Source organism: Protopterus annectens, chromosome 2.part2 (genome assembly GCF_019279795.1).
Source record: "Protopterus annectens isolate FY-2018-M chromosome 2.part2, PAN1.0, whole genome shotgun sequence".
In the NCBI taxonomy this organism is placed as follows: Eukaryota; Metazoa; Chordata; order Ceratodontiformes; family Protopteridae; genus Protopterus; species Protopterus annectens.
The window spans coordinates 463,506,596-463,533,175 of NC_056730.1; positions in this window are offsets into that span (position 1 = coordinate 463,506,596).

The window sequence follows — 26,580 nt, forward strand, 5'->3', positions numbered from 1 at the left end:
TAAACATTAATAACATAAAGTGGGGTAAATGCTTTACAGTCCTTCCACAAGATTAACAAAGGCAACAAAAACTTCAATCTTTTTCAGCCACTTTTTTCTTGCAAAGCCATACTTCACAAACATGATTGATGCTTTATAATCTCAAATTTACTAAGTTCAGCATTGCTGGCCTTCTTCCTGTTTATCTCCATCTCCCAACACCAGATTCTGGTTCATTTCCAGGGTAGTGCTCTGATTCTTCTAATCAGCTACTGCTCTTTTTTTCTGTCTCTCAAGCATTTCCCTTTGGAACATTGGAAAAGGTTTCCCCTGACAAAGTCTTTCAATGAGCGTTAATGTCAGAAGAATGAGAAGCACAGTTCCCTTCTATTTGATGGCTCACTTTTTGTTGGATAAATGTTTGTATTTCCTCATTGCCCTGCTTTGCATCAAAAAATGTCTTTGATCTGCCAAGAAAAAAAAATTCTGAAAACAGCTGGATAAAGCAGCTTGAATCTCACACCTGCCTCTCAACATTCGTTGATTATCGGGATAACTTTGCTTTTCTTCTGCCTGGCATACAGTGAATAATCATTTTCCACAAACACTCTGCTGCTCCAATTTTGAATATGTTTCCCTTCTTCCACAGTTTTGTCAGGATCAACTCTTTCTGCTGATATGACTGCATCTTTACTAATACAAGTCTTTGCTGCTTTCTCATAGGCAGGTTTGAAGCATGCCCTCTATGCGCTCTTTCAGTTAACAAATCCTGCTGTAAAATACCATTCCCATTGCTTATTTGTGCTTTCATAAATAAATATAATCTGTTCCTTACAGTTTCTCTAATACAGCAGAAAATTCCAGGTTTTCTTTGTGCACCCTGTCTTCTAACACTACTGTTTTTGAAACCACTCTTCTTCATTTCAACCTTTGATTTTTGCAGTTTTATCAGTTCATCTGTCTACCTACTTAAAGCTTCTATTTTCCGAAATGTTTGTTCTTTGAGTTGAAATACTCATTTAATGTTTCATTTAACCACCTGTGAGTACATCTGATTTACTGTTTCCTCTAAATTCCTCTGAGCACATCTGATTTATCTTTTTCTCTAAATTACTGGCAGCCATCTCTTGTACCAAAGCTGAAACCTAAAGAAGAAGTTATGTACTTACCATAACGTTCCAAGTGAGTTGTTCATCTTGCTTTCATTCTTTACTGATGGGTTCAGAGCTGATCCCTTGGCTCTGAGTTGGCCAATTGCAAAGCTCGAGGTCTTTAAATAGCTTGAGTCCCTATCCCATGATGCACCTAGAGTTACCTCAGATCTTGTCTGCTGCATATAATAAAACCATATGACATCCTTTCACTCCTAAAAAAGGGTATAGAAGTATTGAGCAACCAGGATGGATCCAGCATCTCGGTCATCTAACAGCCCAGGAGGGGGTTGGAGGGAGGGATGTATGAATGAAGGCGAGATGAACAACTCACATGAAACGTTATGGTAAGTACATAACTTTTTTATGGGAAGTTGTTCTATTTTGCCATTCATTCTTAACTGATGGGTAGCGTCCCAAGCACCATCAATCTTGGGTAGCTCACGGGAGTATATTTCTCAGGATCGTGGCTCCAAAGGAGGCCCTGTCCCCGGAGGCCTTGTCAACTTTGCAATGAGTGATAAAGCTATGAGGTTTTGACCAAGTGGCTGCTGCGCAAATGTTATCAATGGGAAGTCTGGCAGAAAAAGCAGATGATGTAGAAACTGCTCTAGTTGACTGAGCTTTAATTTTATGCTGCAAAAGCATATTGGCAGCTGAATAAGCAAAGGTGATACAATCAGATAACCATTTAGACAGAGTTGTTTTAGCCACTGGTCTACCCTTCCTGGAGTCTGAAAATGAAACAAAAAGCTGGTCTGATTTTCTGAAATTTTTTTGTTCTATCCAAATAAAATCTGAGCTTTCTGTGAACATCAAGTTTGAGCATCATATACTCTAAATTGTTTGAATGATTGGGGAAGAAGACTGGCAAATCAATAATTTGGTTGAGATTGGTTTCAGTACAAACTTTGGGCAAGAATGAGGGGTTTGTTCTAAGTGAGACTCTGTCAGCATGGAATATAAAATAAGGAGGCTTGATGGATAAAGCCTGAAGCTCTGACACTCTGCAGGCAGAAGTAATAGCTATTAAAAAGATGGTTTTCAGTGACAAAAATCTGAGTTCACAGGAGGAAGCTGGTTCAAATTGCAGGAGAATTATGCGGGAAAGCATAAAATTTAGATTCCATGGAGAATAGGGAGATTTCACAGGTGGTCTAATATGAAAGGTCCCTTTGAGAAAGGCTTTGGATAACTTGTGAGACATAATATTCAATCCTTCAAATGCAAGATGAAAATTACAAATAGCAGCCAGTTGAACATGAACTGTTGCTGCTGCAGCTCCTTTGTTAAAAATCATCGTCAAGAACTCTAAAATGGAAGACATAGGGGCTTGGTAAGGATCAATATTGTTCTTAGAGGCCCATATCAAAAAGTCTTTCCAATTGCTAAGATATAGCTTCCTAGTAGAAGATTTATGAGAGGATAACAGGATTTGTTTTGTCTCATTGGAAAGGTTATGGAACGTGGCTATGATGGGAATTGGAGCAGCCAGGCTGAAAGCTTCAGGGACTTGCAGAGAGAGATGAAGTTCCCCCGACGAGTGCATTAGAAGATCCGGAACTGGATCCAGAAAACAAGGGTCCTCCAAAAGATGAAGTCAAAGGAAGGGGAACCAAATCTGACGAGGCCAATAAGGGGCTATGAGAATGGTGGTTCTTCCCAGGGTTTTTGCTTTCTGTTGAACCTTGGACATCAACGGGATCGGTGGAAATGCATAGAGGAGACCCGGAGGCCAATCGTGTACGAGTGTGTCCCTTGGGTCTTCTCCCGGAGGGGGAATCAGGGCAAAGTAGCTTCTGCATTTCATGTTCATGTGACTGGCAAAGAGGCCACAGCAAGGCTAGCCCCACCTGTGGAAAATCCTGTCCACTATTTCTTGCTTGAGGGGACCACTCGTGGGGCAACAAGATTGCCCTGGTGAGCTTGTCTGCTATCATGCTGGATTTCCCCTGGATGTGCATTGCCAACAGAAAGCACTGGGTGGCAACAGCCCACTGCCATACTCTGAGAGCCTCGCGACAAAGGGGGTAGGACCTGGTTCCTCCTTGTTTGTTCAAATACCAGATCACCAACATGTCCGTCTGAATCGCAATCGTACCCAGAGGAAGAGAGTCCTGAAAGTACTGCAACGCCAAAAGTACTGCTCTTATCTCCAGTACACTGATATGCAGATATGTCTTTTGATCGGTCCATGTGCCTTGGGCTGTCTTTCCTTGAAAATGCCCCTCCACCCTATCAGAGAAGCATCAGTGGTCAATGTAGCAGCTGGAGGGGATAGTACAAATGGGCGTCCTATCGTGACATGAAGTGAGGTCAACCACCACTGAAGATCCTTTTTGCAGAAATTTGTAATCATTACTTTGTGAGACATGGGAAATTCTTGGTAAGACCATTGAGTAAACAACAGCCATTGTAGTATTTGCATGTGCATACGAGCTAGTGGTATGGCTAAAATCACTGCCGGCATCATGCCTAATAATTTCAGAACTTCTGATGCTGGTGCTCTATCTTTGGATATCAGAACGCTGACATGCTGACGAAGGAAAAAGACTCTTTCTATTGGAAGCCTTAGTGTGGTGGTGGTGTCCAGCTCTGCCCAGAAAAAAACGATATGCTGCAATGGGGACAAGGCAGATTTTTCTGAGTTGATTGTAATGCCCAGTTGATTGCAGAGTGACAGAGTGGACTGAATGAGTTGATGCCTGGTGGTGGCGGTAAGGAGCCAATCGTCTAGGTACAGAAACACCTGGAATCCTAGATGCCTCAGTTGAGCCATGACCACTGCCATGCATTTGGTGAACACTCTGGGGGCTCTAGTGAGACCAAAGGGCAGGGCTTGAAACTTGTAATGATCAGTTCCCAGATGGAAGTGCAGATGATCCCTGGATGGCCAGGCCATTTTTATATGATAGTATCCATCCTTGAGATCTATTGAGCACATCCAATTGTCTTTTACTAAGAAGGGAAGTATAAACTGAAGCGTGACCATCTGGAACTTCTCTTTCTTTACATATTGGTTCAGTCTGCTGAGGTCCAATATGGGTCTCCAGTCCCCCGTCTTCTTTGGAACCAAAAAGAATATTGAGTAAGTTCCGGATCCCGTCTGGTCTGCTGGGACTGGTTGGATGACTCTTTTTCTTAGCAATGTTTGGACCTCTATTGTTGCCTGTTCCCTGTAACTGGGTGGAACATCCGGGATTTTTCTTATGGGTGGGGGGTGGTGTGGCAAATGGGATGAAGTATCCTCTGGAAATGATACTTTGTACCCAGCTGTCTTTTATTTTGAGCCAGGCATCTGGATACAAAGATAAGCGACCCTCAACTGCCTCCAGAGCAGGACAGTCAGGCCTCCTCTCAGAAGCGCTGGTAGGGCTTCCCAGAGAAGTGATCTCTGTCGTCCTGGTGTTGCGGACCCCCTCTGCCGAGAGGGTGGCGTCTTCCATTATTGCCCCCCTCCTCTGCCTCTGGGGGGGTTCACCACGTGTGTCCTGAAAGGCTCCATGGGCTTTTCGGAACCACATTTTTCCTCCCCGTTGACCCTTAGGGTAGGGTCAGGTGGGGTGGAAAAACAAACCCTGATGGTAGACAGTCTTTCTGTCCTGTTCACACCTGGTTAAGGTTTCCTTCACGTTAGGCCCAAAAAGGGACAAGCCATCAAAGGGGGTATTCATGAAGGATGACTTGAAGGGCTCCGCAAAGGAACACAAGCGCATCCAGGAGTATCTCCTAAGAGCAACTCCTGTACCCACTGCCCTACTCATTCCATCACCTGCATATGAGATGAAGCACATGGATGAGTTTACTATAGAATTGAGGGTAGCAAGCTGGGCGGAAACTTTGTCGGTAGCTCCTGCAGCTACTGTACCCTGAAGAGTATCTCCTAGCTCTTTAAGGAGATATATTTGTAATCTGGTAAAATGGGTTAAATAGTTGTGCAAATGAAGAGCAAAAGTCGCTGAACTAAACATGCGCTTTCCATATCTATCCATGATCCTGGAGTCTCTGTTAGGAGGATGGATAGAAGAGGAAGTCTCAGACATTTCCTTTTTGGTGGCTGCCACCACCACCATGGCATCAACAGGAACACCTTTTGTTAAGAACGATTTGTCAAGGGGGGCAGAAATGAACTTAATAGGCCTCCTAGGGACAGGCTCTATAGTATCCAGAGACTCTCATGCCCTTCGTGAGACCAGCTGCATTAGCTCATCGAAGGGCAGAGACACCCAAGAGGTGGAGGGCTGAGACCCAAAAGCCTTCAGGAGAACTGACTCATCCTCTGTAGGGCTTTTGGACTGCCAGTCACCCTTCTGCCTAAGGATTTCAAGTATCTAAGAGAAAGAGATATCTTCAGAGGGGGGCCGTGGGGACCCTTCTGACTCATCTAAATCAGTATCTGATGTTAGGCACTCCTGAGGGGAGTCTAGATGTTTCTTCTTACACAATCTCTTCCTGGGAACCCCATCAGTGGGAGCTTCTGGTGAGGTCTCGGAAGAGCAATGGCCACACAATGGGGCTTCCTGCGGCTCTGGGTCTCTACGCTTGGTCAGGATGTGTGAGGCAGAAGCAGACACAGGCACTTTAGGGGAGAAGGAAGCCAGACCTGAGGTCGAGGATGTCCTAGGAGACATGACTTTCCTCATGGCATCGAAAGCACCCCTGCTCTGATGCGAGGGAACCGACGGATCTGAAGAAACTGTCGATACCCTTGGCACCGGGACTGGGCTCCGAACCAGATGTAGGAGCTGAGCTCATGCGAGCCGAAGCCCTGAGAGATAGAGTCGGAACCGACAAGTTTTTCCGACTATCCTCCCCGGACCTGACCAGAGAGTGGTGGCTCCTAGAGTCCTCGATAGGCACCAAGGATGTCAGAGTGCATGGAGCCGAAGACACTGGAACAGGTGTTGGCTCTGAGGGTTCCACTATCAACAGGTCCCACTCTTTCAGCTCTGCAGGACCAGCATGGCTTGGAGGATGAATAGACTGAGCTGGTGTAAGGATCTTCGGCTCCAAAGCCATCTGGGTCGAAGCTGATAAAAGTTTTGCCAAGGCTGGTGCCGATAACAGCTTCTGCACCACACGATCCACATCCAGATCTGAAAGGCTGACAGAGGACTGAGAAGAGCGCACTGAAGGTGGTACCGATTGTAGTAAAGGACTCTTAGGAGCTTTGGACACTGGTTCCAAGCCTGGGGACCAGCTCTGAAAAGTAAAGACTGTCAGTTCCGATGGCAGTGGAGCTGAAGTCGAAGATTTCTTAGAGTCCGAAGTCTTAGAAGACTTTGAGGACTTGCTGGATCCATCTTCGTCGCTCAAAGCTTCTTGAAACAATGGTTTCAACAACCCTCTGTCAATAAGTTTTCGTTTCCTTTCCTGTAGGACCCTTGAGGAACAGGAATGGCACATACCACAGCTATCCTGCAAATGCAGGGCTCCTAGACAGTACACACAATTTACTTAGTTGTCTGTAACAGACATCTTTTGGCCACATTTGGGGCACTTCTTAAAACTAGACTTAGGATGTTTCTCTTGGTCAGCCATAGTAATCAAAAGAAAAATTACTGTCACCACAGAAATTATTAACAGTAAATATTCACACACGCCTTAATAAAATCAGGCTAAGTCCCCCCCCCCCCCCCACACACACACACACACACAGAGTAATACTAATATAAATGTAAAGTGACAGAAAAAGTCAGTCTAAAGCACACAACAAGAAATTCTAAGCAGGCTATGCAATAAAAGAAGACAGCTGCTAAGAGACACAACAAACCTTATCTAGTACATGACAAGATACTGTCAACTGCAAGCTTCAGCAGTAATCAACTACTAAGCCTTATGTAAAATAATCCAAGGCTAGACACACACACAGCAAATAACTAACTATCTAAGTAATAGGAATAACTTGTGACAAAAAGTCACTGAATAAAACACTAATTTATATATATATATATATATATATATATATATATAGCAAAAGTTTTAAACTAGGCCTAAAACAAGAAGCCAACTAGAAATTTTTAAAGCACACTAATGTGAAGGGATATAAGTAGGTAAGCACACTCAAAAGCTATAAGAGCTTTATAAAACTCTACTAAACTAACTTAAACTATCTAACTAGCAAAAATGTTTAAGTAAGAATGAAAAAAACTGTTTTACTGGCCCAAGCTAATGCAGAACCTTTGATGTGTTGCAGCGGCAAACTAGATCTGAGGTAATTCTAGGTGCATCATGGGATAGGGTCTTGGCCTCGAGCTATTTGAAGAACTCAAGCTTTGCAACTGGCCGATTTGGAGCCGAGGGATCAGCTCTGAACCCATCAGTAAAGAATGAACGGCGATATAGAACAACTTCACATCTGCTTTTTGCTGAAGAGCTACAGGATTCTTCCCAGCCAGTGTCTTCTCTTCACTTTTTTTGGTTGATTGTCTTTCAGGTTCTTTAAATCTCTTGTTTGCTGGCATCTAGGCAGTATACTTACTGGCCAGTAAATAAATTTTACTCAAGCTGACAATATCACTGGCTCTTACTTCTCTGCTTCTTTTTTCATACTGGACACCAGGCAGAAGAACTTCATACTATTATCCAACAGACCTTCCTATCTACCGAATACTGGCTAACCAGTAACTTACTCATACTCAACCTCAAAAAGACCAAACTCTTACTATTTCTTCCCCGTTCTTTCTCTCACCACAAATCCACCTTTACTATCACTTCCTCAAATAACACTACTATCAAACCTGAAGCTCACACGAAACTCCTAGGGGTCATCATTGACGATGAACTAAAATTCAATATGCACTTACTTCAAAGTATAAAAAAGACTCAGCAGAAACTGGGTCTTCTCTATCGTAACAATTTCTAACTCCCAATGCTAGACTCTCCCTTGGCCAAGCTTTTCTCCTCTCCTCCCCCTTACTTATGATGCCCCACTTTTCACCTACATTCAAACTACAACCTCAAACAAACTCCAACAAACTTACCATAAAATAGCTAGATTTGTCACAAACTCTCCATTTAATGCATACCACTGCCTATCCCTAAATTCTCTCCACTGGCTTGAATTCCCCCATTTATTGCTGTTATCTCAACTTCAAATGCTACACTCCCTTCTCCACAAACCTTCATCCTGCCCTGCTCGCTCTTCTCTTATCTCAATCTATTCTCCTTCTCATACTCTTCGTACAAGAATCAACTTCCATTACAAACCTATCAACCCCAAAACAGAATAGGCAACCACCTTTACAAATATTCCCTTGCCCAAGCCTGGAACAAACTTCCCAGGGACATTTGTTCTATTATTCACCCATCCCACTTTAAAGAAAAACTCAAGACTCACCTACTAAACTCCAAGATCTGTCCTTGCCAAGCCCCGACCAAATAACTTTCCTCACCCCCTCTTTTTATCTACCCCCCCCATACAACTAATATGTCCCAATTGCGGTGGCTTTTCAAATCTCTGATACTTGCTCTGACAAATTAAACCATTATTGTAAATATGTAATTTCATTGCTACTCTGTAAAAGGTACACTGCCTTTTTTGCATCTCTTGCTTTGTGTTTAACTTGTCTATGTTTAACAGTTTATTATATCTATTTATCACATTGTATTAATTTTTTTCTTAAGTAATTACATTTCTTTTGTAAATTGTGTGTTTAAAAAAAAAGCTTGTAAGAAATTGTCTACTTTTATGTAAACTGCTGTGCTAAATGGAGCCTTTCTCTTCGGGTCTCCACTGAAAATGGGTCACAAGCCCAGCTGGACAAACCCAGTTAACAAATGTCAATAAATAAATAAATAATAAATATGTGGAAGGTACTCCACTTAAGAAGTGTGTTCCTCAGTAAAAACTTTAGGTCCACAGCAGCAGGAGGCTCAAATGTGAGCCCTACATAAGACTTGAAGAGGAAGAGAAGCTAGAACTGGGGCCCTCAAAACAGGATTAAGAAGGAATATACCTTTCAAAAAGGCTTTGGATTACACTAAGGAAGCTGTGAGCAGATGGTCTTGACCCACATGGAAACTGCTGCCACCTGAACCTTGATAGTGTAGTAGCTAGCCCCAGACTGAAAGAGGCCAGCTAAAAAATCCATGCTAGCATCTAAAGGAGACTTTCTTGCTGGAGGGTTTTGAGATGAAAAAAGGATATGCACCACTCTATGTAAATGGAACAGCCAAGCTGTCAACCCTGAGGGATTTTAGATATGGGGTGGGCTGTCCCAAAGGATGGGAAGTCAGATCTCCAACTTCAGCCAGAACCCAAGGAGGTTACACTAGATGAGGCTACAGAAAACATAACCAAACCTGTTTGGCCCAGAAGGGGGCTATGAGAATTATGACTAAACTGCAACAAGCTGCTTTCTGTAGAAACTTTATTTTCATGGGTGTTGGTGGGTAAGTATAGAGGACCTCAGGGGCCATATATGGAGTAGAGTGTCCTTCAGTGACTGTCCCTTTGGGGAATCGGGGCAAAAAAGCTACTGCATTTCATCTTATGAGGGACTGCAAGCATGTTACAGCATGGCTGGCCACAGCAACTGAAAATATGCATGACCACAGAGGGGTTGAGGAACCAGTTGTAAAGGATTAGAATTCTCCTGCTCAACTTGTTGGCTAGCATGTTGGATTTCCCTGGGGTGTGTTTTGCTACAAGAAATTGATGTGAGGACATCACCCACTGCCATACCCAAATGGCCCCTCAACAGAAGGGATAGGATTGGGATCCCCCCTTGTTTGGTATGTACCAGACCACTGCTATTTTGTCAGTCTAGACAGAGATCACACCATTGGGGAGGCAGTCAAGAAAGGCTTGCAATGTAAGGACAACAGCACTCATCTCCAAAACACTGATGTGCAGACCAACCTTTGACTGGGACCAGGAACTTTAGACCATCTTCTCCTCATAATGCCCCCCCCAGGAAGAAAGCACCCTTAATCACCATGGCTGTGGGCTGGGGAAGAATCAATTGACACCCTGAGGGGAAACAGTCCAACGTCAGGCACCATGATATATAACAATGACAGACCTCGGTTAGATGTATGGAGAAACTTACTGGGTGAGTTGTTACAGACCACTGGACTGAAAGAACATTCATGCAGAGCCTGGCTAAGGGACTAGAGATACTGCAGTGGTCATTAGGCCAAGACAGCGAAGAGTCAATGGCGCTGGTGCCCTCTGAAGAAAAAAGATTTGATGGTCCTAAAGAAACAGAGACAACTAGTTAGGATCATAGGAAGTTAGTAGGGTATTGGCCCTGAGGCACTTACAATTCTAGCAAAGAATTTAGCCCATGTTCCAACAAGTCAGCACCCTATGCCACTGTCTATCAGGGACACAGGTAGAATCCCAGGGGTGTATTTTCTGTTCCCCATCGAGTTATCCAGGTTGCGCTTAAAAAGGGTTAATGAACTACTTGGTTTGATGTGGAGAGGGAGTCTATTCCACAAAAGGGGGAGTCTGGGACACAAACCTGTCCCACCAACAAGCTCTATTGATGTCACAGACCAGGTTGAGGTCATGCATGCAGGTTACTCGAGTAGAGCTTGACTTGCATATATGCAGCAGTCCCATCAAGGTGGGGTCTGAGATTGTTTTGTATCTCAGACAGAGATCACCTCTGAGGAGTCTGTAGGAAACTGAGTAGAGGGACAGGGCCTTTAGCCTATCTCTGTAGAGTAGATGTTTGAGGCCCTGGATACTCTTGGTTTGGAACCTCTGTAGTCTCTCCAGCTGCTGCATGTGCTTTGTCAGGTACATGCTGAAAAGGGCATTGTACTCAATAATGGGTCTTGTAAGGGAAGAATACAGGGATGTTATGACCACCTTGTCCCTGGATGAGATATCCTTACTAATGAGGTGGGCCATGTAGAAAGCTTTCCATACAATGGAGGTAATATGGTGGTCAAAATTCAGTTTGCTATCAACCTGGGTGCCTAAGTGCCTCACGACTGATTGCATGCTCAGGACCTTATTATTAATGTGATAATTTATGGGGACATCACTCTCCCTAAAGGGAATGATGATGCATTTTTTTGGTATTCAGTTTGAGGCCATGTTTCTGGCACCAGTCATTTGTTTGGGTGAGACCCTCTTGGAGGATGTCCACATCACTAAGGGAATTGATGACTTTGAAAGAAAGTTTGGCAATCTCGTTGGTCATGTTCAAATGGCATCCTATAGATTCCAAGACTGGGACAGTTCCATCCTGCATTTGTTGAAATTCACTGTAATAATCAAGGAGAGGCACATATTGAGCAAGGAGTCCCTCATCTACATCAGTGGTGCCCTTAAAGTCATTGTCAGGAGCCACACGTCCAGGTATGGGAAGACCTGGAGTCTCTGCAGCCTGAGCTAAGCTCACCCAGTGAACACCCAGGAAGCTATGTTGAGACCAAAGGGTAGTGTTTGAAATGTGTAGTAACTGGCTTTGAGCTGGAAGAGCAAGACCATATTGGTATAACGTGTGATCTTTATATGGTAGTAAGCATCCTTGAAATCCACTGAGCATATCTAATCATCCTTCCTCAGTACAGATAAAATGGACTGCGCAGTTACCATCTGGAACTTGGTCTGTTTGACAAACATGTTTAACTTTTTTAAGTCCAAAACAGGCTTGAGATGCTTGTTTTCCTTGAGCACCAAAGAGAATCTTGACTAGAAACCAGATCCCACCTCATCTGGTGGGACCTCCAAGATGGCTTACTCTGTGAGCAGCTTTTGAATCTCGGCTGCCAGCTCCCTTCTCTAACGGGGTGGAATGTCCAGAAGGGATTTTTGATTTAAAGCTGGAATAAATTGAAAGGGGATGATTTAGCTTCGGAAAAAAGAAAAATCCCAACATCCAGGCATCTGATGTGATGTCTTCCAAAGCTTGCTTTTGGAAAGCCAAGCCCCCCTCCCCTGACTGCCTCCAAAATGCAGTAGCCAGCCAAACCCTCAAGTACATTGGAAGTGCTTGCCAAAAAGAGGTCCACTGAAACCATGATTTTGCAGATCATCCTTGTCCTGCGGCACCATCCATTGAAGTACCCCCTCTGCTATAAGGAGCAATATTACCTGGAGTGTCATGAATAACCTGCTGCAACTTTCAAATAAACAGCCATTTCCTCCTTTCTGGTTATGAGAAAAAGTGAACTCCCATGGCAAACAACATTCTGCTATCCTGTTTGCTCCTAGTCAGTGTGTTCTTAACTTTATGGCTACATAAACTGGACCCACCAAACAGGGAATTAAGAAAGGATGCCTTGAAACACTCTGCAAAACTATACAGGCACATTCAGGCATGCTGGCGAAATGTGGTGCTAGTACCTGCCAGCCAAGCCATACCATCTGCTTCCTTGGAAATGAGATGCATAGATACATTTGATATAGACAATATTATGGCCAGCTAATTCTCCAAGGACTTATGAGACCTACCTGTCAGTTGGGACACCACTGACTTAAAGACTTTGTTGATCAAATAATTCTGAAGCCTAGTCAGGTATGCTATGTAGTTCAGCACATGTAGGTTGACTGTGGCTGAAGCACATGTGTATTTCCCAACTCTGTCCAATGTTTGTGACTCACTATTCATAGGATGGACCAGAAAACTCTCGTCTGAGAGTTCTCATTTGGTAGCTGTAGCAACAACAGTCATGTTGACTGCAGGACCCATGCTCCAATAACACCTATGCTTGGGCAGAAATTAATGTTTTTCAGACTTGCACAGGATCAGTTCCACCTCATTGGGTTCTCTCCATGCCCTCCTAGAACTGAGGTTGACAAGTGTGTCAGGAGTGGGTACTACCCAAGATATGGATGGGCCCACACAAAAGGCCTCAAGAAAAACTGTCTCCTCAGGGGGAAGGGGGGCTTCGGTGGTCCAATCCCCCCCCCTTGTCTCATCACTTCAATGAGGTTGCTGAAAGAAGCATCATCACAGGGGGATTTTTGGGACCTTTCCCATCATTGAGGTCAGAATCCTCTGTTAAAGACTCGTCAGGAGACTCTATTTGTCTCCTTATACATTGATGTTTCTTGTGCTCCTCCATGTGGGGAGAAGTCAGAGGGGGCAAAGAAACATTGGGGGAGCCCTGGAGCTGGGGTTGCTCACATCCTTTAAGTGCAGGCTGTTCCTGGGCAAGATGATGGAAACAGATGCCGCAGAAAGATGAGAGGACCAGGATGGAGCTGACACTTGGTCTGATGCACTAGTCCCTGATCAAAATCCTTTGCACTACCTCAAACACTGACTCAGAAACGGGAAGACTGGGAAAGTGCCTTCCCTGATCATAAGACCTACAAGTTACAGCTGACCTGATGGACAACCTGAACAAATCCGAAGCAGAGACTGGAGTTGAGCTCTCTACGGCCTAAGCCAAGGGGCAAGGATGGCTCCAGGAATCTCACAGTACATTCTGAACCTCAGTCCCCAGTCCCGAAATCCTCTGTGCTGAGATGAAGATGGCTCCAAAAGAGCCTGAGTCAAGTACATCAAGGCTGGAGTCAGTGTCAAAGGTAGCCAGACTGTAGGTGTCAATGGAGGAACCACACAGATGGGCATTGGATCCAGAGTAGTTGGTGCCAAAGGATGGACCAGAGAAGGAGTAACCAGATAAGGGATGGAAGGTCCAACTCTCTCCACCCTCGAAACCAAGGGAGAGGGACTGATCCCCAGGCCAATATGTGCCTTCAAGAGTGTTCACATCATCTTGTCCAAGTAGACTTCCCTAAGGCTTCACGTGGACCCTGAAGACCTACAGGAAACCATACAGGAGAGTTTAGTGGGTTGGTGCAGTGGCTTATCCAATTCCTGGATCCTGAAAGGGAAACACTAGTCCAGACCAGAGTATATTAATTATACTAAAGAAGGCTTTCATCTAAAACTAGTATATTTGTCAGCCTGTTTGACTGAAACAAAGTTAGCTCTTTTGAGCTATTGTTTGTATTACTGCATTGAGTGCAGAGTTATTTGGGCTTGACATTTTGCCAGTGTGCTATTTAAAAGTAGGAAGTCTGCTGGGGTCCTGGGTTTTATTTTTATTTCAAAGGAGACAGTTCTATGGTCCAAACTGACCACTGAAGACATTATACTAGGAGGGGTGCAATGTTCTCCCATGTTTGTGTGGACTAGGCCAAGGATATTAGCACCGAAAAAGGGTGCAAGGGCTAGCCTTTCTAGGGTATTTGTCTTTACAAAGTCTAGGAATCTCTGGGCCTGCATCTTTGGGATCATGAATGATTCCAAGTTGTCCATGAATATGGTGTTGGGGTGAAAGGGGAGTGGCTCCTGTACATTTAAGTATGTTATGGGTTTCCTGGGTCATTGCGGGGACCTACAGCTTACAAGAATATGGTATGTGACTTTGCCTACAGTAATCTGGATGTGAGATGCTCAAGCATATCATAATGTATGACCAACCTGAAGTGACCTTGATCCTATCCCATCGGTGTTCTTCCAGTTTGTCCCTACCTTTCATTTTCTCCTGTTCAGTCTCATTTACTAGTCCTTGCAGTGTTTCTTTATCATCTATCTCCTTCCATTTACAACTAATCCACCCCCTTCCTCATTGCTTTCTGTCCCTGCACACGTCTCACTGCTACATGACTGAAATGCGACTCTTCTGTATTTGGCTCTCTTCCACTATTTTCTTTCATTCCCCCCCCCCCCCCCTAACCAACAGGACTGCAACATAGTGCTTCTTGTGAAGGTGTATTCTCTCTCATTTAGATATTTTTTCCTCCATATGTCACCCTCCCCCTCTTTCGTTCTTAGACTAGTTCATGTTTCATCTTTCTGTTACACTCCCTCCTTCTATACAACCCGTCTTTTTCTGGTTCCATGACAACACAGCAGTCCACCCATTATCTCTATTCCATCCAGTTAGAAAAATGTTCTTGCAGAATAATTTTTCATTCTTTGTTTGGTGCATATGTGTTTCCTATATCCACCCTCTACTGTTCCCTGGCAGGTGATCCATCTACCTGTCTCAGTTTTTATCACTTTTTTCCTGTGGCTGTCTGAAGCCCTCTATGAAATACAATTGCTCTCCTCTTTCCTCCCTCTGCATTGCTGTCCATTTCTCCCTTTGGGTAGTCATAACATAGTTATTTTCTCCCTAGCTCTGAATTTCAATATTATTTCTTCTATTAGAATAATGTCTCCCCATCTTCTATTTTAACTTTTACTCTATTCTCCTTCTTTGATAGGATATGATGAATCCCCCAGTGTTTCATCTTATTAACTGCATTTTCCTTTTATTTGCTTACCCCTCCCTTATTACCTCGTTGCTGACATCCACCATAAACCTTTTCCTGCCCCCCAAGCTGAACATTGTGTTCTTTAGCAGCTGTCTACACTCAGATCCCGCCCCCCCATCCCCAGCCTCTGGATTGCTGCATTTTGATTATTCCATGTGCATTGGAATGCCTTGGACGTGGTCCTTTTAAGATTTCCTTTTGTTCCCTTCCAGTGTCTCTTGCACTAATACATCACATGCCAAGCCACTACTGATGTCACAATTTTTTGTGGCTCAGCAATCTGGTGCACTAGCTTTATTTGAGTGACAGAGAAACATGTTTTTTTACAGCAGGTTATTATGCTGCTTAAACGCCACTGTTCCTTTATTTCTTATTTATCTCTGGATTGTTGTTTGCTTTTACTTTGTTTATTCCCATACATTCCTTTTCATGCCCTCCAGTTGTTAGATCAGCTATTAGAACTTTTTTTTTCTAAGATTTACTCATTAAACTTAAACTTACTGTAGTTTATTATGTATCAATACATAGTTAAGAAAATATATCACTTACCTTGGAAGCTTGTCCCTTTACCCCCACTGACTGCATTATCCATCATTGTTGCAGGAATCAATTCAGTTCATCTCACTGTAAAGTTCTGATGCTGTAATTTCTGGGGCAGGTATGCATCTGTTTCACTTAATACATTCTTCTTGCACTGTACAGTCACCTGCCTTTCAGTGTCCCTTCCATCCATTTCTTTCTTTCTTTCAGTGGTCTCTTTTCAGTCCTTCTGTAGTCCTGCCTTCTATATGTTCAACTCTGTCATCCATCATAAATTCTTCTATCCATCTTTTTTAGTCCCTCATTTGTCTAGCAGTTGACTTCTGAGTCTCCCAAACCATCCAACACATCATCCTCCCATTTAGCTTTCCATTGTGTGTCTCTTCTACTGCTTCTTTCTCATGCTTTGTGCCTAAATCTCCCTTGGAAGGGGCATCTCATTCTTCTGTCCCTTTTATATGTCTCTTCCACTTGTTTCCCTTGCACTGCCTTGTCTCCTTTCTCATATCCTTCTCGGCTTTGTAATTTGTTTATTTCCTATTCATGTTTTAGCAGCATTTGACCCATCTGTACTTCTGATATTGCAAGTCCTTTCAGAGTCTCTGCATCACTGCTCCTACATACAAGGTTGCTCTCCCAGACAATGTCTACCAGACAATTCTTATATTTTTACTGCATGGGTTGTTTAGCTATCTGTAATAACTATGTTTAAACTTTTGAACATTCTCCATATTGTGTAGTCAGAACTATTCTACTTCTTGCTGTACTTCCAGAACTGCAGGGTATTTCAACCATGCAGCTGTTCTATTCATTCTTAGTTAATTTAATATATCCAGCATAGCTTTCCTTCTCTTACAGAGGGTTTCCAAGTAATCCTCAAACAGCTTTTTGAATATTCCTGCAAATGGGATTAAGTCTTTTTGCTTGCCTTATTACTTTATTTATTTATTTTTTTACAGCAAAGGAATGGAAACATACCACAACATACCTGAATCTGCTTTTTGCGGCTACTTATTGCCACCCCAGTCTGTGTATTCATAGGTTCATAGGTAGGTACTAAGCTATTGGCCCAAGGGCCTATGTAAGCCTAGCCAACAAGGTTCCCTGGCTTACGCCACCCAAGAAAGTTATTTTCCTGTGCCACTGTCAAGCAGAGACACAGAAGTGATCCCTGGGGTGTATTTCCTATAGGTTCATAGGTAGGTACTAGGCTATCGGCCCAAGGGTACTAGGCTAGGTATCCTCCTTATTAGTGTTTCTTCATTTCCTGGTGTCAATAACTTCTCATGTAAATACTGCATTATAAACTGCTCTGGTTCACTGCTGCTCACTCTGTCCTTTATTACAATTATTTTGATGCTACTCCTTCTTGAGTGATTTTCAATATTATCTATCCTTTCAGCTTGCCCTTTTATTATGTCTTTTAGTCCATGTACTCTGTGGATCTACTCCTGCAGCTCAATTTTAATTTCTATGTTATCTTCCTCCAAATCCTGCAACCCTCCTTAAAAGCCTTTCCACTTCTGTATGTTGCTGTTCTAGTGTTTGTTTCAAGGAACTCACATATTAGCCTACTGTGGTTACCTTTTCAAACCAAATTCACAGTTGTTCCTCCTTATTTGCAGCTTTATAGGCAGCCAGCTATTCCTCCCTTTATTTCTGTTCAGTAATTTTTTCCCCTTCTGCACTGCATTTTCTCCCTGGGAACACATTTTAACCAAATTATTGCAGACCCTCTCCAGTGCTTTGGACTTAGGCAGCCATCTTGACTGAGCTCTCTAGCACCCTCTTCTACATCTATTCACTGTTGCCCCCTACTTTGTCCATACAACTTTTGTCATTATTTGCCTCCACTGTAGGCTTGCTTATTTGCCCCACCTTCATTCCCAATACTCTCCTTCCTCCCCACACAAATTTTGCTACCTCTCCCCTTCTTAAAAAAAATAAAAGGAAACGGGCACATGTCCCTTAAAAAGCCCTCTTCTCCCACCTATTTACCTTTCCTGCTGTCCTTCCATGTGTTACTCTACTTGCTCGTCCACATTTCTGCCTGTATTATCTTCCCCCTTTCCTCCCCATTTATATGGTAAAAATGACTTGGCACTTTGCTGTGGTGGCCTTATATGGACTGCTGTCAGTGCCATGTTGCAGCTCAGGGTGGTTTGTTGCCCATGTGAAAATGCACTGCATCATCCATGACAGCTGTCTGATATCTTCCCTTAGGTCTCATGGCTACTGACAGCACAGCCATTTCAACAGTGCAGTTATTGCTCTTACCATGACTTGCAAAGTTTTACTAAGCAGCCCTGTCTCAGGCATGATGGTGAAATGCCAGTACTTGTGCAATAACTAATAGGTATCAAGCTGAGTATCATTCTGTGATACTTACCACTCCACTATAATGTTATTATTTTCTAGATACTCCCATTTGTTTTAATTACTACCGTATGATGGAGGTCTTTATTATCATTTTGATCACCACTGCCAGAATAAGAAGAAAGTACTTACCTTAAAATAGAAAACTCATTTTGCATTACAAAAGGAGACTCATCTGACACATTCCAAACATGGAAGCTGTTGTTATGACTTGGTTATATGTGGGAAGTCTTTTCTACATATTCTGAAAGCAGGTGGAGAGGTGTGAAAATACAAGAACAAAAAAAAAGATAATATAAGTTTATAAGGTGTGCCTAGAAGGGAAAACATTATCTATAGTAAATCTGCATACATTCTGTCACATTTAGAAAACTGTTAAGAAATTGGACAGTATGTCAAGAAAGAACTGGTGTATGAGGAAGGGACTGGGATAGGTATTCACTTTATGAAAGGTCAATACTGGCCTTGAACATACAATGTTCCATCTGCAAGAGCATGTGTTAACAGATACCTACCCACTCTAGGGATAATAGATGTGCAAAAGATGCTATCTTTACCTAACAGAAGTTTTAACTGTTTTTCATACAGATTTCAGGTCTCTTTCCATACTAATAAAATGTTAAAAGCAAAGCAGAATGACTACTTGGTACACAACTCACCCATCCAATACATAAATCAGATCATGCCTTATTACTGCTCAAATTTCAAATGGATTTGGACCCCTGAGAGATATTTGAGACTTCATTTTGTAAATGTTGATGAAAAGTTGGGGAACTTTCTTAAGAATTAGCAAAGATTAATGAAACTGGATAAGACATTTTAATCAAAAGTTGTGGGAAGGTTTAGCTTCAATTTTAAACAATTATACAGTTGTATAATACCAATGCACTTCCTAAGTCACAGCAACTAATTCATGAACTTGAAAAAATAATAACTTTCTAAATTATTGAGAAATGTTTAAATTATTCTAGTTAACTAAATATAATACACTTAGCTATGAGACTCAGAAGAATTCTGACAGGATAGTGACTAAACTTAGAGATAGTTTTACTAAAAAATGAAAATTATCTGCTTCCCATAATGACAGATTATTGTTGTCCCTCTCCATCTTGTCTTAACTTATAGGTTTTCTACTTACAGGTGAATCCTACTAAGCAAAAATGTTTAGACCTTCTCCAGAGCTCTCCCTCTCCCATAATGCATAGCACATAATCTCCTCCTTATTTGGACTTCGACCCCAGCATCAGACAGAAGATTCCCTCAAAGAAAAACCTATTAGAGACTAGGGAACTGGAAAGGTTTCAGTTCAGGTCTATCAAAATCCTCTAGGGCTGAAGAACATGTGACAATTTGGAGGGGGAGCTGTCGAGACGGCCGGAGAGGGACAACAAGGATCTAATGTTACGTACATAACATTTATATCCTGTGTTGTCCCCTCTGTCCACCTTGACTTATGGGACAGAGTCTACAGCTACCATGAATACAGAGTGGCTTCATGGCAGAATCCCCCTGAGAATGGTGGGACTAAAAGCTGCTCTGCATCTGGAGATGAGATCTAGCTTGTAAAGTTTGACAAACATGTGCATGTAGACCATGAAGCTGCTTTACAAATATTGTCTAATAATGAACTTATGAAAAAGGCAGTGGATGTAGAAACAGCTCTAGTGGAATGTGCTGTTGGTTTGACTTGGAAGTGACAAAACCTTTAAAATGTAAACAAGTATATGCAATCTAAGAACCATCTGGGCAAAGTGACTTCAGAAAATTTTGAACAGTTTAGCCTTGGACAAAGATACAAGCAGTTGATCATCCTTACCTGAAGACTTTGTGTGTTGCAAATAAAATCTCAGCCGACGATGCAGAACATATTCACCCCACTTAAAGTGAGGAGGAAAGAATACAGGCAGATGAATACATTGACAAAACTGACTCTGTAGTAACTTTAGGCACTAAGGCCGGATTAACTTTCAGGGTAACACCGTCTTTATGAAAATTGTTTGTGAGATAATACCAGTAATTCAGATATTTGTCTGGCAGAATGTATTGTAATAGGAACAATGTTTATCATGAAAGGTATTTTGGACTGACAGTGGAAGCTGGCTCAAAGGGTGCTTGCAAGAGGGCTTGCAACATCAGAGAAAAATCCCAAGGAGAAACAGTTTTTTAATCAGTGGACTCAACAGAAAAGTGCTTCTGAAGAGCGCCTTTTAAATCTTTAGGGAAGCAATACAAGTATTTGAATTAAGGTGAAAGGCTGAAATTATAGCCAGCTTCACCTTAGTACTACAATAACTTGCACTGGAATGGAAAAGACCAGCCTAAAAAATCCAGAACAGATGAATGAGAAGCTGAAAAGAAATTCAGGCCTTTATCCATGGCCCACACTGAACATTTTTCCACTTAATTTTTTAGACTGTCTGACTGGAAAGTTTCTGAGAAGCAGATAAAAAAAGAAATACTCTAGAAGACAAGACGGGGTCAATGGCCATCATTGGAATTGGAGAAACCATGCACTTAAAACACTTAAAAAACACCTAAAGGGTATAAACAAACTCAGAAAATAAAAAAGAAAAAACGACCACCGCCGAAAGTACAAGTAAGAAAGTATTTATTAAAACTAAGCGCTTTCATTCAACTTTGCACTGGGCTTCATCAGAGTAAAACAGTGTTCTGCAATATCCAAAAAATAGCAAAAATGAGTCCGCTCTCCCACGAGGCAAATTCTTCCGTGATGGATAAATAATATATAAGTCACCAATCAATCAGTCACAGCACGGAAGTAACCAAGGCTGGCTCTATTAAAAGTACTTAATGTGAAACATTCAAATATAAATGTTCAGAGAGCTGAAACGTAAAATTTCAAGATCTATTTATTGGTATAAACAACAACGGTTAGCGCTTTCACCCAAGTGGCTTCATCAGACCTTAAAAACATGAACAAATTACAAAGCCTTTTTATATAGTGTGATATAAAACCATGACATCATATCCTGTAATCAGACATTTAAAAAGACATTTAAAAATATAATATACAGTTCATCACAAATTAAAACATATTTAAACACAAAAACAAAATAAAATGAAACAAACAACTCCCTTCTCCAGCAATTACTATTGGGAGTGAACTAATTATAAAGTCCCAGTGCCTCTGTCGAGTAGTGCCACTGGAGTGATCCCCGGGGTGAATTTTCTATTTCCCATCCACTCTTCAAGATTTCTCTTGAAGACGACCAGTGAGGTGCTCTGTTTGACATGTATGGGAAGTTTAGTCCATAGCATGGGAAGTCTCTGGGTTATGAACCTGTCCCTCCAGCATGTTCTGTTGATTGGGATTTCTTTAGCTGTAGCATTTCTAACAGAGCTGGGTCAGACATGGTTTTGTAAGTCAAGCAGAGATCGTCTCTAAGTAGGTGATATGAGACAGAATATTTGGAGTTTTTTGAGTCTGTCCATATAGGACAAGTGTTTAAGGCCTAGAATCCTCTTTGTGAGGTACTTCTCCAATTGTTGCAGATGTCTAGTGAGGTACATGCCAAATGGGGCATTGTACTCGATGACTGGCCTAATTAGGGAAGAGTAGAGGGAGACAATGACCTCTTTCTTCCTGGATGCAAAAACCATTAGTAATGAGATGTGCCACATAGAAGAACTTTCTGACCACAGTGGCAATGTGGTGGTCAAAAGAGAGGCTGCTGTCAACTTGTGTTCCCAGATCTCTTATAATGCCTTCTGTGTTCAGTGGACTACCATCGGTGTGGTAATTCATGGGAACCAGGGTTTTCCCAAAGGGGATGATGACATTTTTGGCATTAAGCTTAAGGCCATGGTTCTGACACCAGTCGTTGGTCTCAGTGAGGCCTTTTTGTAGGATGTCAACATCGCTTGGGGAGTTTATAATAGCTCCCAACTTGCAATTGTCTGCGAACTTTGTCAGCCAAAGTTCCTTTGTGTTGGCCTGGACTTCAGAGAAGCAGATACCAAACAGGAGAGGACCCAGGACCGAACCCTGTGGGACTCCACTCATGACTGGTCAGCAGTCTGACTTGGAGTCAGCTACTTTCACACTGTGGGTTCTATCTGTGAGCCAGTTTGCAACCCACAGAGTGATATAGGGGTTGATGCCTAGCTTAGTGAGTTTTTCTATGATTCCTGAGTGGGGAATAGTATCAAAGGCCTTGGCCAGATCAAGGTAGGCTGTATGAACCACCTTGCCTTCATCCACAACTCTGGTGACTGACTCAAAGAAGTCGACCAAGTTGAGCAGGCATGATCTACCCTTTACAAAACAAACTGTGTGGGATCCAGAGTTTGGTGATTCCCTATATCCTTGTTTATTAGGTCCATGATGATGCGTTCCACAGCTTTGCATATCAGACTTGTCAGGCTAATGGGGCGATAGTTCCCAGGATCTGTAGTCGCTCCTCCTTTATGGAGAGGGATGACTGCAGCAGTGTGCCATTCGGTAGGGACAAAGCCTGAGGTGAGGCTGTGACTGAACAGGGCACACACTCTGTAGTTCATGTAGAACACAGTCAGGGATGTTGTCAGGTCCCATAAAAGCTGTATTCTTGGCTTTGGACAGTGCTGTTTTAACCTGTGCAGCACAGTAATACTGGGTGCCTGGCAATCTACTGGTATTGTGATTGGTCCTTTGGGGGGGGGGGTAAAGTTTGCACTGAATCTGTCAGCCAGTATATTGGCAATATCTGCTGGCTCAGTATAGGAGGTACCCTTGTGCAGTAGCTCAGAGCAAATCTGGGTATTGCCATGGAGATTCTTTACATCACTGTAGAAGGCCTTGTGGTTGTCTTTACTATCTGCTGCAATTCTGTTTTCATAGCTAGCTTTAGAGGATTTGATGAGGGATCTCAACTTTTTGTTGAGGCCGATAAGGAAGTTTTTCCAGTCTTGGGATTTCACCTTATTCTGCATCAGTTTCCTCCTTCTGTTGTAGAGTTTTATGGCAGGGGACCACCAGATTGTTTTCCTTTTTTTGGAGGAGAGCGTCTTGGTTCTATTGGGTATGACGAGATCCATGCATTTGTGTACGTGTTTGTACAGTGCATTGGTGTATGGTTCGGTGGTCATGCAACTATTCTCCATTTGCATGGGTGCTGTGAAGTTAGCCACCCCTTCTTGAGGGAACAATTCTCATTAAGCCCTGGTTTTTCAGCGGCATTTAACATCAGCTGTCATTCCAGCTCTAGTTTTTCTAGGTGTGTTTTTATGTCACCTCCTCTATGTGATGGAACTATATAATCAATCAAAAAAACATAAACTTCTTAAAGTTCTCACAAGCCAGACTGTGTACAAATAATTGCTCTTTCTATTTTTGATGCCTCTTACATGCTCAGCTATTCTTTCTTTCATCTTCCTAGTGGTTGTACCCATATAGAAAGCTGAGCACGAAGTGCATGTAGCTATGTAAACCTCCATTGCCATGTTACAATTGCAATTGCCTAGACATGACATACTACGACTGTAGCTTTCCGTGGCCACATATGGGCCATCATTAATGTATTTGCAATACCTGCACATGTTACATTTTGACATCCTTGAATAATGTCTTTTCCTATTTCCTTCCATGTTGCTTTCCAAATAATTTTTAATATTTCGGCTTTTACTATATGTTATTTTAGGCCCTTGGCCCACTACCTTTTTTATGTCTTTATCAAAAAATAGTTCCCAGTTCTTGCTCCAAATTTCCCTCATGCACTCTGTCGCCTGGTTATACTTGCCACGCGGCAAGAAAGACTGAGGAAAATGGCGTCGGCTGATGCCTTTATACCCGAAGAACTGCCGCTATGACGTCGGGTGAAGTGCGACACCAGCCGAGGCCAGACCCAGACTTTGGAATCCGGCCGACCGAAGGGCTGCCTGACGACAGGACAACCCATTTGTAAGGACTGCAGATGCATCCTTGAAGGACAACACTAAATTCCTCTCATATTCATTTTCTGCTTTCTGGGTTGTAACTGATCTCAATGAGGTGTTAAGTATTGACATAAACCTATCTTTTCGTTTTTCCAAGACTTCCTTTCTAACTTTTAACAACAGTCTAAAGGGATATCCTCTTTCTCTAAACATCCCAATCAATTTGTATAGTTCATTTTCCGATTTCAGGTTCTCACTCACTAACCTGGAAGCCCTCACCATTTGTCCTTTGACCACACTCTTTTTTTGGTGTGGTGGGTGACAATTATTATGGGTCTATATTAGCTAGTCAAAGTGTCAAAAAAGCGAACAGTCTTTCATCGACTGCTAATATTCGAAAATGCACAAAGTCAGACATACGGAACAGTGATTCTTTTCTGCAGGGAAAACAAATCGCTGCTCCAAAAAAACAACAAACAAATAAATCCACAAACAAAATATAGTGGGGGGGGCTTTGCCCCCCACATACACACCCCGACGTGGGGGGCTGTGTCCCAACACTCTCCCTACTTAAATATACCAACCCAGAGATTGCATCACAGTGGAGGAAATGGCAAAGTCCTGACAATGGCCCAGCAATTTTTTTCCCTGGGAAAAAAAAATCGCTGTTCCAGCCAGTCGACATTGTGTGTTTTCGCATATTAGCAGTCGATGAAAGAGCGTTCACTCTTTTGACACTTCGACTAGCTAATATAGACCTGCTATTATAATCCAAAAGAGAGTTTGAGTAGGTATTATTTCTATATAATATTGATTCTATTCTACCAGTCACATCATTTTTATATAATGTCCAAAAAGTTGATTGGTTCATTGTCCAGATAAATTTTAAAAACCCTGTAGTCTTTCGACTTTTCCCAGTTAGGGGTCGCCACAGCAGAACTCCGGTCCGCTAATGATTGGCAGTGGATTTTTTACGGTGCCGAGTTGCCAGCCTGACGCCCAACCTTCAAAGAAGGCACACCCACTCACGCACGCACCTACCTGCATGAAAACCCTGTAGTACTATTCAAAAACTGGATGAACAAACTCATCTCTTCCTGACTTCCCTTCCATAAAAGTAGTATATCATCCAAACATTTGTACCATACTATTACCTTGTCCATAAATGCTGACCTGAATACATATTTACTCTCCCATTCAGCAAGGATTAGGTTTGCATAAATAGGAGCACACTTGGCTCTTATTGCTACTCCTGTAATTTGATGAAAGTAGTCACCCTCAAAGTAAAGAAAGTTATTATCTAACACCAATTCAATAAGTTCTGTGAGAAAGTTAAGTTTCACAGTGTGCATACTTTCTACACTTATGAGAGCTCCTCCAAATAATTATATTCCCTCCTTATTACTGATTACTGAGAATAGAGTGATTACTTCTATGGTAACAAATGAAAAATCTATGTAAAGAGTCAAGTCTCTCAAAGCTTCTAAGCAGTGCCAAGAGTCTCTTAAAATTTGCTTCTTACTCTGTAGCACTTTTTTACACTGACCATCAATGTATGCTGCTGTAGGCTCAGTTTTTGAATTCATTGCAGCTACTATAGGACGTAGTGGGGGGGGGGGGTAAATTTTTGTGGACTTCAGGTATACCAAATATAACCGGGTTTTCATTTATCAAGAACACATAGTCTATTTCATCAATGACTCTTTGTGTTAAGTCATATAAGAGCCAGTCTATTTTCGCATAGGCCCTATTGATCTCATTTAGCGTTGCTGCCTCATATGTACTGCTATCGTTTAACAGTTCAAACATTCTACCCATATAGTCCACCTGGCTCATGATTACCACCACCCCCCACCTTTGTCTGGTTTCATAAACCTACAGTCTTTTAATTCATTTAGTTTCCTCAAACATTCTCTTTCATTTACAGATATATTGTCCTCACTACCCAAATTGTTCTTTACAGCTTTACATATTTCTCTCTCAGATAATTTTTCAAATTGGTCCACCATATTGTTCATAGGTGGCAAAAAAGTGCTTTTCCTTTTAATTCGAATTTCACCTGTCATGTCTTCAGTGTTTTTATTATGAAAATACACTGCCAGATTAAGCTGCCTTGTGTATAGCCTAAAATTTATTAGTGCTTTTGCTACATCCAATCTGTAATTTGGAAAAAAAGTAAAGCCCCTTTTCAACAGTGTAAATAAAGCATCATCCACACTTGAGTCAGAAAAACTGTATATAAAAAAGCTGTTCTTGTCTATCATAGTGACAGTTTGTATCTCATCAAATACATTAGGCAATGTGCACATTAGCTGACCTGCCTCGGAGGTACTGCATTGTTCTTCCTCCGAGAATATTATGGTAGGTTCCACTGGTAGGCCTGATTCTGGTGTTCCAGTTGATTCTGATTCCTGTTCAGAA